The sequence below is a fragment of the Schistocerca gregaria genome, chromosome 2, assembly GCF_023897955.1.
Source record: "Schistocerca gregaria isolate iqSchGreg1 chromosome 2, iqSchGreg1.2, whole genome shotgun sequence".
Lineage (NCBI taxonomy): Eukaryota > Metazoa > Arthropoda > Insecta > Orthoptera > Acrididae > Schistocerca > Schistocerca gregaria.
The window spans coordinates 404,782,129-404,793,696 of record NC_064921.1 but is presented as its reverse complement, the minus strand read 5'-3'; positions in this window follow the sequence as shown (position 1 = coordinate 404,793,696).

The following is an 11,568-nucleotide window of genomic DNA, read 5'->3' as shown; positions in this document are numbered from 1 at the left end:
CAATTAACACAAACAGCAATGACAAAAAAGTGCTTGTAAGCAAAGCAAGCAGCAATAAATGTAATAACTTAAATCTAAACATGACAAACCCCGCAAACAGAAAAAATAGTACACTAAAGACAAAAACGCAGATAAGGGAAATGTCTCTTCACGTATTAATATCTATGTCATTAAAGTGGTGCACCACAAAACTAATTCTACAAAAGATATTACCAAGTAGTTGAAAAGAAAATTAAGTATGCAGTTACTGTTATTAATCCCTTCTTAATGTTATTTTCTTTCCAAGTGCTCCTTTTTCGAAGAACGTGGATCATAAAGTGATTATTTAATAGATATGTTGACAGAAAGTGTTCACATTAGCAAATGCATTTAATTATATTTTATGAAACCAATGCTGCAACACAGCTGGAAACCAGATATCAAATGAAATAAGCAACTATGAAAGGCAAAGTACAAAAATATTATTCAATAGTCATGTGACATTTCATAAGTTAGTACAAATTCTCTCAACTCTCGTAGAAAGACGCTTCTCATTATCAGGTGTGCAAATGTAAGAAAGTATCTTTCCAAGTAATGAGCGTGTCGTTTTTGCGATGCTTTCTACAAAGGAATGTCAATAGCGAGGATAATGGCCTCTTTTTTTTTTTCACCTGTGCCTCTGAAAGGCACACACTAATGGCTTGTTTCCAGGTGGCTGTCGCACACCTGGGTGCCCACGACGCATAACGTGCAGTTGGTCACTTAACTTCCTTACCGAAATATTTACGACACCAGTTTCCGCTACAGTGGCAGTCTCATATAAAAAATATTTCACAGGTCAAGAATTTGCGTTAAGAATCTGTAGAAACAAAATCCTTTAAATATAATAGTGTCCAAAAAATTTTCATCGGCATTGTAATACATTCACGCATTTACATACATTTCATAACTCTTAAAGAACGATTCTTGGTTTCCAAAAACCATTTGCACAAACCAGAGTCCCTAACCACTACTCATTATTCCATGCTTTATTACACATATACATATTTGTCGACACTTCTTCAATATTTAATCATAAGAAATACGTAGCATAATCAAATAATTCATATAGCATCAGCTTATTGTTCATAAACATACCGCAACAGCATAATACACATAGTGATCGTAATAATAACATCATAACACCTCCTCCAATAATTTCAAAACCTAAAAAAATCCCCTGCTCATGTCAAAAGTGTCATCTGCCTCAAACGTACTTTAAAATTCATGATCCCATACCAAATACATCATTTAAAGCTCTCATAGTATCACAATGGTTCCGAAAAGATATGACCATTTCACAGAGTACAGACAAAATACAATTTCATAAGTGTGAAGTTATCCAACAGTGTAATTACGTAAACATCTGTCACTGATATAGTAAAATAAATATTTGTCTCTCTCAGTTAAATGATCACATAGCTGTGTAATTCTGTGTTAGAGAAATATGGTACCAATGTGTAAAGTTGTATAAGCAAATACACATATTAGCTAGGGCTCCTTGTGCTTGCCATACACCTGGTACTCAAAGTAAGTATGTACCCCCCTGAGGATTAATGTAATTATATCCTCAGGTGTTACAGATTACAGCAATGGAATGAAATGTATCACGGAAAACCTTTGTATCATTGTACTTCAAATATCTTTAAAAATAAATGTTTTAAGTACAAAATTAATCACTCAAATACGTGTAATGTAGCGTTAAACTGTGCGTCTTGTTGTAAGATAATCTCTGTGGAAGTGTCGTAGTTATCGTCCTCCGAAAACTAAGTTCTGCAGAAGTCAATGTACTTACCTCATGATAAGCAAAAGTGAAATGCTATGCGTATAGATATCGTAGTTATTACGTACCTTATCGTGATCAAGAAAGTACTATAATGTAACGTATTGTTGTGCTACGGAAAAGGGTGTCTCATTGTAGCTATACCACAAAAGTTAGTACTAAAACATATTTTACTTTCCAGAATAGTTCAGAAAAACTGTGCAGATATAAAACAGAAACACCGCAAAAGCAACAGTGTAAATTGTCACTCATTAGTAGCGTCGTGATAAAATCGTGTAGCTGTCAAATAAAGTAACCACTGAGTCATCTGATATCTCTCAGAAAGTACTTTAAATCCAGAATGTATTTTCAAGTAAACCAAAATGTTGCATTAAAATTTCATTAGCAGTACTGGTGAATGTTCTAAGTATGTGAGCCTTATAGTCGTTACGTAGTCGTGCAATTAACAAGCAAGAATGTACACACACAATAAAACTGTGTCGTCTGTTCACAATAACAATGCATTCGTAATTTCTGTTTAAATAAGTTCTCTAGGTTCTTGACTGGATATTTAACTTCAAACATTGTTGCAAGTTAACAGATTCTAAGTCTGACAAAGCATACTAGTAATGTATAGTGAAAAGTTATATGGCAAAGGCAAAGTTAAAAAGCAGATTATCTTTCAATAAACGGTTTTACATTTGAAATGTGGTGTAAACCTTTACTCTTCCTAGTAAGCAGAGTTTCAACATCAACGCAATTATCATGTGATATACGTCGTTAAAGAATACTGGAATTTTCTCAAGGTTAACGTCTACGTTATTTTTCTCTGAGCCAGCCGACACACGTGGCTGCCTGCTATCTCTCTCCCCACATCCACCACTGCTGGCGGCTCACCTCCAACTGCGCAACGCTACGCGCTGTTAGCATCCAGCTGCCGCTGCCCAACACTACAATGGCTGACAACAATGCAAACCAGCCACAGACTGCACACGGCACAGCCAGTGATTTTGATATAGAGCGCTACGTGGCGGCGGCGTTACCAATAAAAAAACCTAAACAGCCTACTTACACCCCCATTCTCTATAATAATGTAATATTTTCAACCAATTCACATTTTGAGAATACAAATTGTTCCTTCTCTCAAAAAAAAAAAAATTAAGAAAAAAGAAAAATTTTAGCTCTGCTTTTCTGGCTAACTCAAAATTTATTTTCTTTACTCGGTAATTGGTAAAAAATTAAAATCGGTTATTCACAACTGAAATATCACTATCGATTTTAGACGGCTAGTTTTTCCCGTCCTACACTGGATTCAAGATTAGCAGCTCTATCGTATTCTGTCGGAAAGCAGACTGCGCAAATCTGTCCAATCTCCAGCATAAAGGCCGGCCGCACACAGCTTTGAGTCCTGCAATGTTGGAACGTGCAGTCACTCTCATTGGAGGTGATCGACGGATCGCAAACAAACACTTCACTGCTGGACGACTCTGTTGGTGCACTCCAACGCGTGTGCCCAATGTGTTCCACTTAGCCTAACAGACCACACAGAGCAATGGAGAACCACCTGCTCCGATTTGACTGCTTGTTATGACGTTTATCGTGACAATTTTTTGTCGAACATCGTCACAGTTATAAAACACAGGCACTTCGAACAGGATATGATACTGCAATCTATGGAGTGACGCAACACCACCTCTCCTCCGAAGAAAAAGTTAAAGGCTGCACCTTCAGCCGGTAACGTCATGGTGACAGTCTTCTGGAATTCTGAAGAGGTTATTCTGTTTGATTTCCTTGCTCTAAGTGCAACGATCAGCTCTGAACTGTATTCGGCTATCTTCAGGAAAATGAAGAAACAACTTCAGTGTGTTCATCGCCACAAAAACGCAAACGAATTTCTCCATCTCTGTGACAACGCAGGGCCTCTGTTCACTCTAGAGTAGTTCATACAACTTCATTGGACTGCTACTCCTCATCCACCCAACAGCCCGGTTCTCGCAGCCTCCGACTTCCATCTGTTTGGGCCCGTGAAGGATGCACTCCACGGGAAGAAGTACGTGGATGGTGGGGAGGTTATTGTTGCAGCAAGACGTTGATTCGGACGTCATCCAGTAGAACGGTACCCCGTTCGCATAAAGGCCCTCCGAGTAAAGTGGCGTAAGGCCGTCTCACCGAACGGAGATTGTGTTGAAAAACATGGCTTTGTAGTCAAAAGAGTGGGGAATGTATTGAAATCCCAAATAGAACCAACCGGCTATACCATGACTTGGGCTCAGTCTTAATGTTTATTTCAACACAGCCTCTTTCTTGCTGAACTAGAGGCTGTGTCACACGGTGTTAGCGAAATGGCTCCTAGCTAACTTTGTGTCTGACATACTTCATGTTTCTTTTAGGAAGATGACACCTTACTTTCAATTTGTTGCTATGCAGTTCCACGCAGTTGGCACCAGACAGAAATTTTCGATGCACGTAGTAGGGGCTCGTTATACTATTCCTCCTGGTGACAATATATTTCTTATTTTCTTTTTTTTTTTTCACTGACATTGAGTCCCAGACTGTTCGGTCAATAAGGAAGGCAATGGTAAACCACCACCGCTTAGACTTTGGCTAGTCGGCGGTGCGGGTCTCCCCTACACTCCTCGGAGTATGAGACCTTATCACCATCATCAGTTGTAAATGTTGTAAGTGCTACAGTGTTCATAGAGAATAAATTGATGATGATCGGCTATTCGCATAAATTTTTCCTCTTACCTGCAGAACAATTGATGGTTAGGTTATTTGTTCAGAATCAGTATTTTTCTGTCGCAATGGTTACTCAATGACTGGAAGATAGATCCCGCGCCTCTAAAGTGAGGGGCGACGTCACAACTGCACGTGTTGTGGCTCGCTGCGAGTGAATCAGCGGCGTTCTCGAGAGCGTCGAAACCCGGACCGCTGAGTCAGCGCTCGTTGCTCGTTAGCTCCATCCAGCACGCCTCGCTGGTGAGTGCGGCCGCCGGGGGCGTACCGGGACGTGCGGGATGGAGCAAGCCACTGAGCGCAAGCAGCGTCGCTTCCACCTGATGCACTATGGGGAGGCGGAGGGCGACGCCGCTGACAACTAATTTGCCGTTGCTTGACAAGCACGGACCAACGAACCGGGCGGGCCCTTTCCTGGGAGTGTGTCAGTGTCGTTCATAACACTAACCCACTTCCCCCTCGTCATGCGGAACTACTCCGACTTCCTTGGTGATCTTCGTTTTACGTACATTAGACCATGATTAAAGGCATGTTTCTGTGTTTAAAATTTCGTCTCCTAATGGTAGAGACAACACTAGAGTCTATGAAGCCTCATTTACTAAAGTCCCGAGCGACTGGAAAAAGCGCAGGGACGCCTGTATATAAGAAGGGTAGAAGTACAAATCATCAAAATTACAGACCAATATCCTTAACATAGTTTGTTGCAGGATTATCGAACATATTCTCAGTACAAATACCCTCCTGGAAATTGAAATAAGAACACCGTGAATTCATTGTCCCAGGAAGGGGAAACTTTATTGACACATTCCTGGGGTCAGATACGTCACATGATCACACTGACAGAACCACAGGCACATAGACACAGGCAACAGAGCATGCACAATATCGGCACTAGTACAGTGTATATCCACCTTTCGCAGCAATGCAGGCTGCTATTCTCCCATGGAGACGATCGTAGAGATGCTGGATGTAGTCCTGTGGAACGGCTTGCCATGCCATTTCCACCTGGCGCCTCAGTTGGACCAGCGTTCGTGCTGGACGTGCAGACCGCGTGAGACGACGCTTCTTCCAGTCCCAAACATGCTCAATGGGGGACAAATCTGGAGATCTTGCTGGCCAGGGTAGTTGACTTACACCTTCTAGAGCACGTTGGGTGGCACGGGATACATGCGGACGTGCATTGTCCTGTTGGAACAGCAAGTTCCCTTGCCGGTCTAGGAATGGTAGAACGATGGGTTCGATGACGGTTTGGATGTACCGTGCACTATTCAGTGTCCCCTCGACGATCACCAGAGGTGTACGGCCAGTGTAGGAGATCACTCCCCACACCATGATGCCGGGTGTTGGCCCTGTGTGCCTCGGTCGTATGCAGTCCTGATTGTGTCGCTCACCTGCACGGCGACAAACACGCATACGACCATCATTGGCACCAAGGCAGAAGCGACTCTCACCGCTGAAGACGACACGTCTCCATTCGTCCCTCCATTCACGCCTGTCGCGACACCACTGGAGGCGGGCTGCACGATGTTGTGGCGTGAGCGGAAGACGGCCTAACGGTGTGCGGGACCGTAGCCCAGCTTCATGGAGACGGTTGCGAATGGTCCTCGCCGATACCCCAGGAGCAACAGTGTCCCTAATTCGCTGGGAAGTGGCGGTGCGGTCCCCTACGGCACTGCGTAGGATCCTATGGTTTTGGCGTGCATCCGTGCGTCGCTGCGGTCCGGTCCCAGGTCGACGAACACGTGCACCTTCCGCCGACCACTGGCGACAACATCGATGTACTGTGGAGACCTCACGCCCCACGTGTTGACCAATTCCGCGGTTCGTCCACCCGGCCTCCCGCATGCCCACTATACGCCCTCGCTCAAAGTCCGTCAACTGCACATACGGTTCACGTCCACGCTGTCGCGGCATGCTACCAGTGTTAAAGACTGCGATGGAGCTCCGTATGGCACGGCAAACTGGCTGATTCTTACGGCGGCGGTGCACAAATGCTGCGCAGCTAGCGCCATTCGACGGCCAACACCGCGGTTCCTGGTGTGTCCGCTGTGCCGTGCGTTTGATCATTGCTTGTACAGCCCTCTCGCAGTGTCTGGAGCAAGTAAGGTGGGTCTGACAAACCGATGTCAATGTGTCCTTTTTTCCATTTCCAGGAGTGTATAATGAATCTCCTTGAGACAGAGAAGTTTCTGTCCATTCATCAACACGGCTTTAGAAAGCATCGCTCCTGCGAAACGCAACTCGCCCTTTTTTCACACGAGATCTTGCGAACCATGAATGAAGGGTATAAGACGGATGCCATATTCCTTGACTTCCGGAAAGCGTTTGGCTCGTTGCCCCACTGCAGACTCCTAACTAAGGTACGAGTAAATGGGATTGGTTTCCAAGTATGTGAGTGGCTCGAAGACTTCTTAAGTAATAGAACCCAGTTTGTTGTCCTCGATGGTGAGTGTTCATCGGAGGTGAGGGTATCATCTGCAGTGCCCCAGGGAAGGGTGGTAGGTTCGCTGTTGTTTCCTGTCTACATAAATGATCTTTTGGGTAGCAATGTGCGGCTGTTTGCTGATGATGCTGTGGTGTACGGGAAGGTGTCGTCGTTGAGTGACTGTAGGAGGATACGAGATGACTTGGACAGGATTTGTGGTTGGTGTAAAGAATGGCAGCTAACTCTAAATATAGATATATGTAAATTAATGCGGATGAATAGGAAAAAGAATCCCGTAATGTTTGAATACTCCATTAGTAGTGTAGCGCTTGCCATAGTCACGTCGATTAAATATTTGGGCGTAACATTGCAGAATCATATGAAGAGAGACAGGCATGTAATGGCTGTTGTGGGGAAGGCAGATAGTCGTCTTCGGTTCATTGGTAGAATTTTTGGAAGATGTAGTTCATCTGTAAAGGAGGCCGCTTATAAAACACTAATACAATCTATTCTTGAGTACTGCTCGAGCATTTGGGATCCCTATCAGATCAGATTGAGGGAGGGCATAGAAGCAATTCAGAGGCGGGCTGCTAGATTTGTTACTGGTAGGTTTGACCATCACGCGAGTGTTACGGAAATGCTTCTGGAACTCGGGTGGGAGTCTCTGGAGGAAAGGAGGCGTCCTTTTCGTGAATACCTTCCCGCACAGGTACCAACTTCTTTTTTACATTCCTCGCCGTTAACGCGGCATAAATGTTAGAATATGTAGTAACTAGCTAGAATCTGGATGTGGGCTTTCGAAGTTCTGAGGATAAGACTCTCCGTGAAGCACGATGTCTTTACTGCGTCGTCTCCAACCTGTGTCTGTTGAGAACTTCTTTGATTCTCTCATATTGGCTAAACAAACCCATAGCGAATCACACAGCTGTCATTTGTATCGCTCATATCTGTTTCATTAATCGGACCTGACCGAGCTGTGCTGCATGCAATCCAATGAGGGGCAGTGGTTAGCGTCGTTGAATGGTGTTTGGCGGGTTGCCGATTGAAATAGAATCACAAGCAAATATTTATTATTATTTAACATTTCTAGAAGTTTCTCGAAATTTTTTTATGTTTGTAATGTTTGTATATTCTGGAGTATTCGATATTTGTAGAGCAACACTCTCCGTCCTAGAGGCAGTTCTGCTCTGTCCGTACATTTGTGTCTGTAATATAAGTAGAAGTGATTCAGTGCTAAGTGTTGCACTTCACTGAAGCCTCGTTTTCGGATTTGGGCTGGATTATGGTTGCGACGTGACATTCTTTCGTGGTACATCAAATCTTCTATATCACTATGGCTGATGAAACGGATCGCAGAAGAATGTACCAAGCTCTTCTAATGAATGATGTCGTAACAACACAGGACTGCATGAAGAGGTCCCAAGGCATCGAGGAAATACAACTGAATTGTCGGAGGGAGGAGATTGTCCTCACGACAGTCGTGCAGCATCACCATGGCCTCGTTCCTCTCACATGCCACATAGTAAGAATAGAGATACAGCAGTTTGTGGTGAACAGAAATGTAAGAGACAACAGCTATAATTGTCGACTCCACACATCAGGAGGCAAGAGAAAAACTTTAGCAACACTCTTCGTCACCAGTCGAACGCGCCGTGAAGAACTGATTCTGGCAACTCGGACCTATGCTCCACCGCCAATCAACAAGTCAGGATCCCATCTACAGTGATGAGGCTGCCACAGATGGAAATCCTCCATCGATGACAATTACCAAGATGTCAGGAAATCGTATCGACATCATCATCGATGGCCAATCAGTCTGGGTGCTAGGCGACTGAGGCACTTGCTTGTCTGTAACACAGTCATTGAGATATAACAGTCGTCACGAAATATTTGTATAACAGTGAAGCAAAACACTTCAGGCTTCACACAGTTCTTTCTGTTCAATGAAGATGGATACACTGTTCGCGCTGCATTTAGATCATACTCAGAATAACAGCTAGGAGAAAAGAAGCAAGACATTGGATCGCAAATGTACCTGGATGTCCAGAAGAAGGGCCGGTAGCACTATAACGCCAAGTACAGGCTATTGATATACAGACCAGGAGACCATGTTCGGATTTTTACGCTGGTGCAGAATGTGGGACTTTCGGAAAACTTACTAAAACGCTAGTTAACGGTGCATCGCAGCCTTCGTCGCCTGACGGAAGTCATGTACGAGGTCGAGGGTTCTTATGCTTCATCAAGAAGATAAAAGCGCACAGACGCCGTCCGCGTCCTCCATATGAAGCTCCACGATCCTGAGACACAGAACGACGACGGGGGCTTCTCATTCAAGTAAAATGAAGCTCTGTTTGAAGATCGCGAAGCTTCGATGGAAGAGGCTAGCACGAATGCTCGTCAAAGTGAAGAGGACGTATAAACAGGGCACTAACGCATCTATCTTCCAGCGCTGCTATACAGAAAACCACTGAAGATCTAGATCTGCGGTGCTATAGTCGTTCGAAAGAGAATGTCTGAAACAGCGGCTCGCAGCACAGAGGGAGCAATGCCGCGAGTTGACTGTGCAGCACTGGTTGACGACGTTGGCTGGCGTACCGCAGAACGCTACTTCAAATCCGATCACCAATAACTATTTGTTATTAAAGATTTATTAATTCCAGAAAGCTGTCGAAGTTTATTGTGTTTGTGATGTTCGCAGCCTAGCAGGCTTTGTCGATGAGACTTGATTTTCTCATTTGTACCATATATCTCAAGCTCTGCTCTTATGTCTTTGTTTCTCAGTCTGCCTATTCTTGTAAAGCTGTAACTCCGCTTAAAAATTTTATTTCTGTTACTGGGACTGGCATTCTTGCTTTTCAGCAGCTATCCAAGTTTCACTTCAAAACAGCAATGTGAAGGTGGACATTACCTTACAAAACTTGATTTTTGTCTCTTTTACTACTATATTTCTAATATTCGACTGCTTGTTCTGCATATCATTTGTTATTTCACTTTCTAAGTGACAAATTATTTCCGGTAGTTTTGTAAGTAAGCTGTTTAGGTTTTTTTATTGGTAACGATACGTAGCGCGCTATATTAAAATCACTGACTGTGCTGTGTGCAGACTGTGGCTGGTTTGCATTGTTGTTTGCTATTGTAGTGTTGGGCAGGTGGATGTGAAAAGCGCGTAGCATTGCGCAGTTCGAGGTGAGCCGCCAGCAATGGTGGATGTGGAGAGTGAAATGGTGGAGTTTTGAGAGCGGATGATCTGGACAGAGACAGCAACTTTGTAAGACTGGATGTCATGAACTGATATATAAATTATGACTTTTGAACACTATTAAGGTAAATACATTGTTTGTTCTCTATCAAAATCTTTCATTTGCTAACTATGCCTATCAGTAGTTAGTGCCTTCAGTAGTTTGAATCTTTTATTTACCTGGCAGTAGTGGCGCTCGCTGTCTGTTTCAGTATGTTTTAAACCCATACAGTCCCTCGGAACTCATCCGCATTGCCTTAATCAAATTGCCTGAACATTTACGACATGTTATTTTGGCAGGACGTTGCAAAGACGACATTGAAGCTTTTCAGGGACTGTTACGAGAATTGGAAATGGACACTGACATTCGCGGAATGCGAAAATAGGAGCACAACAATTACAGGTCACATCCGTCACAATTCCGCGATGACAGAAATAATAACTGGACACGACAAGGCTACTCTTACAACGTAAATCGTGACCAAAACAGACACCACCCGTATGACAACCGTTGGCACAGTAGTAATAATTACAGGGAAATATCACCTCTCCGCGATAATGACTATCACAGAGACAATCAGATAAACAGACAAAATGGAAACCAAAATAATTATTATCAAGGGAGACAGAATAACGTCAGACGCAACGGCACACCGCGCAGTTACGATTAAGGGAAAAATTCTCCACCATGTAACCCACAAAAAAGAAACTATGTAAACTACCGACAAAACGACAGACCTGAATTTCATCAGAACTGTCGGGATTTAAACAGGGCAGGGCCCTCTCGACAAGGTGAATTTGTAGAAGTTAGATCTACAAATCCCAATAACGACGCGCGCTAACAAAGAGACAGTAGGCAATGACTCACACCGCTGGCAGTCACAAAACGGACTTATGAAGCTGACGACGTAGCTGCCGTAGCTAGTAACTGCGTAAAAATGGAAGACATTAGGGACATCTTACTCCAGGGACACGACGTAAAACATAATAACATTGCATATCCTGTGATTCACAATACAGTAAATGACGTAAAATTTACGGCAGTACTTGACTCTGGCAGTCCAATTTCAGTAATTAGTGAAACAGCCTTTAGCAAATGCAACAAAAAGAACAATTGCCCCACACTTCCGTTACGTAAGATTAAATTACAAGGTGCAACCATTGGAAAAAGTGTATATGTACGCCAACAAACCAACTTAGAATTCTTTTGTCAAAGGCACAGCTTCTCTATGAACTTTCTTATTTTTCCATTAATGTCGACGGAATTTATATTGGGAACAGACTGTTTGAATGAATACAAAGCAATCTTAAACTTTCACGATGCTGAAATAAGTTGAGAGAAAGAAGATATGTCAATAGCTTTGAAATTTGAAGATTGGCTCCCAACCA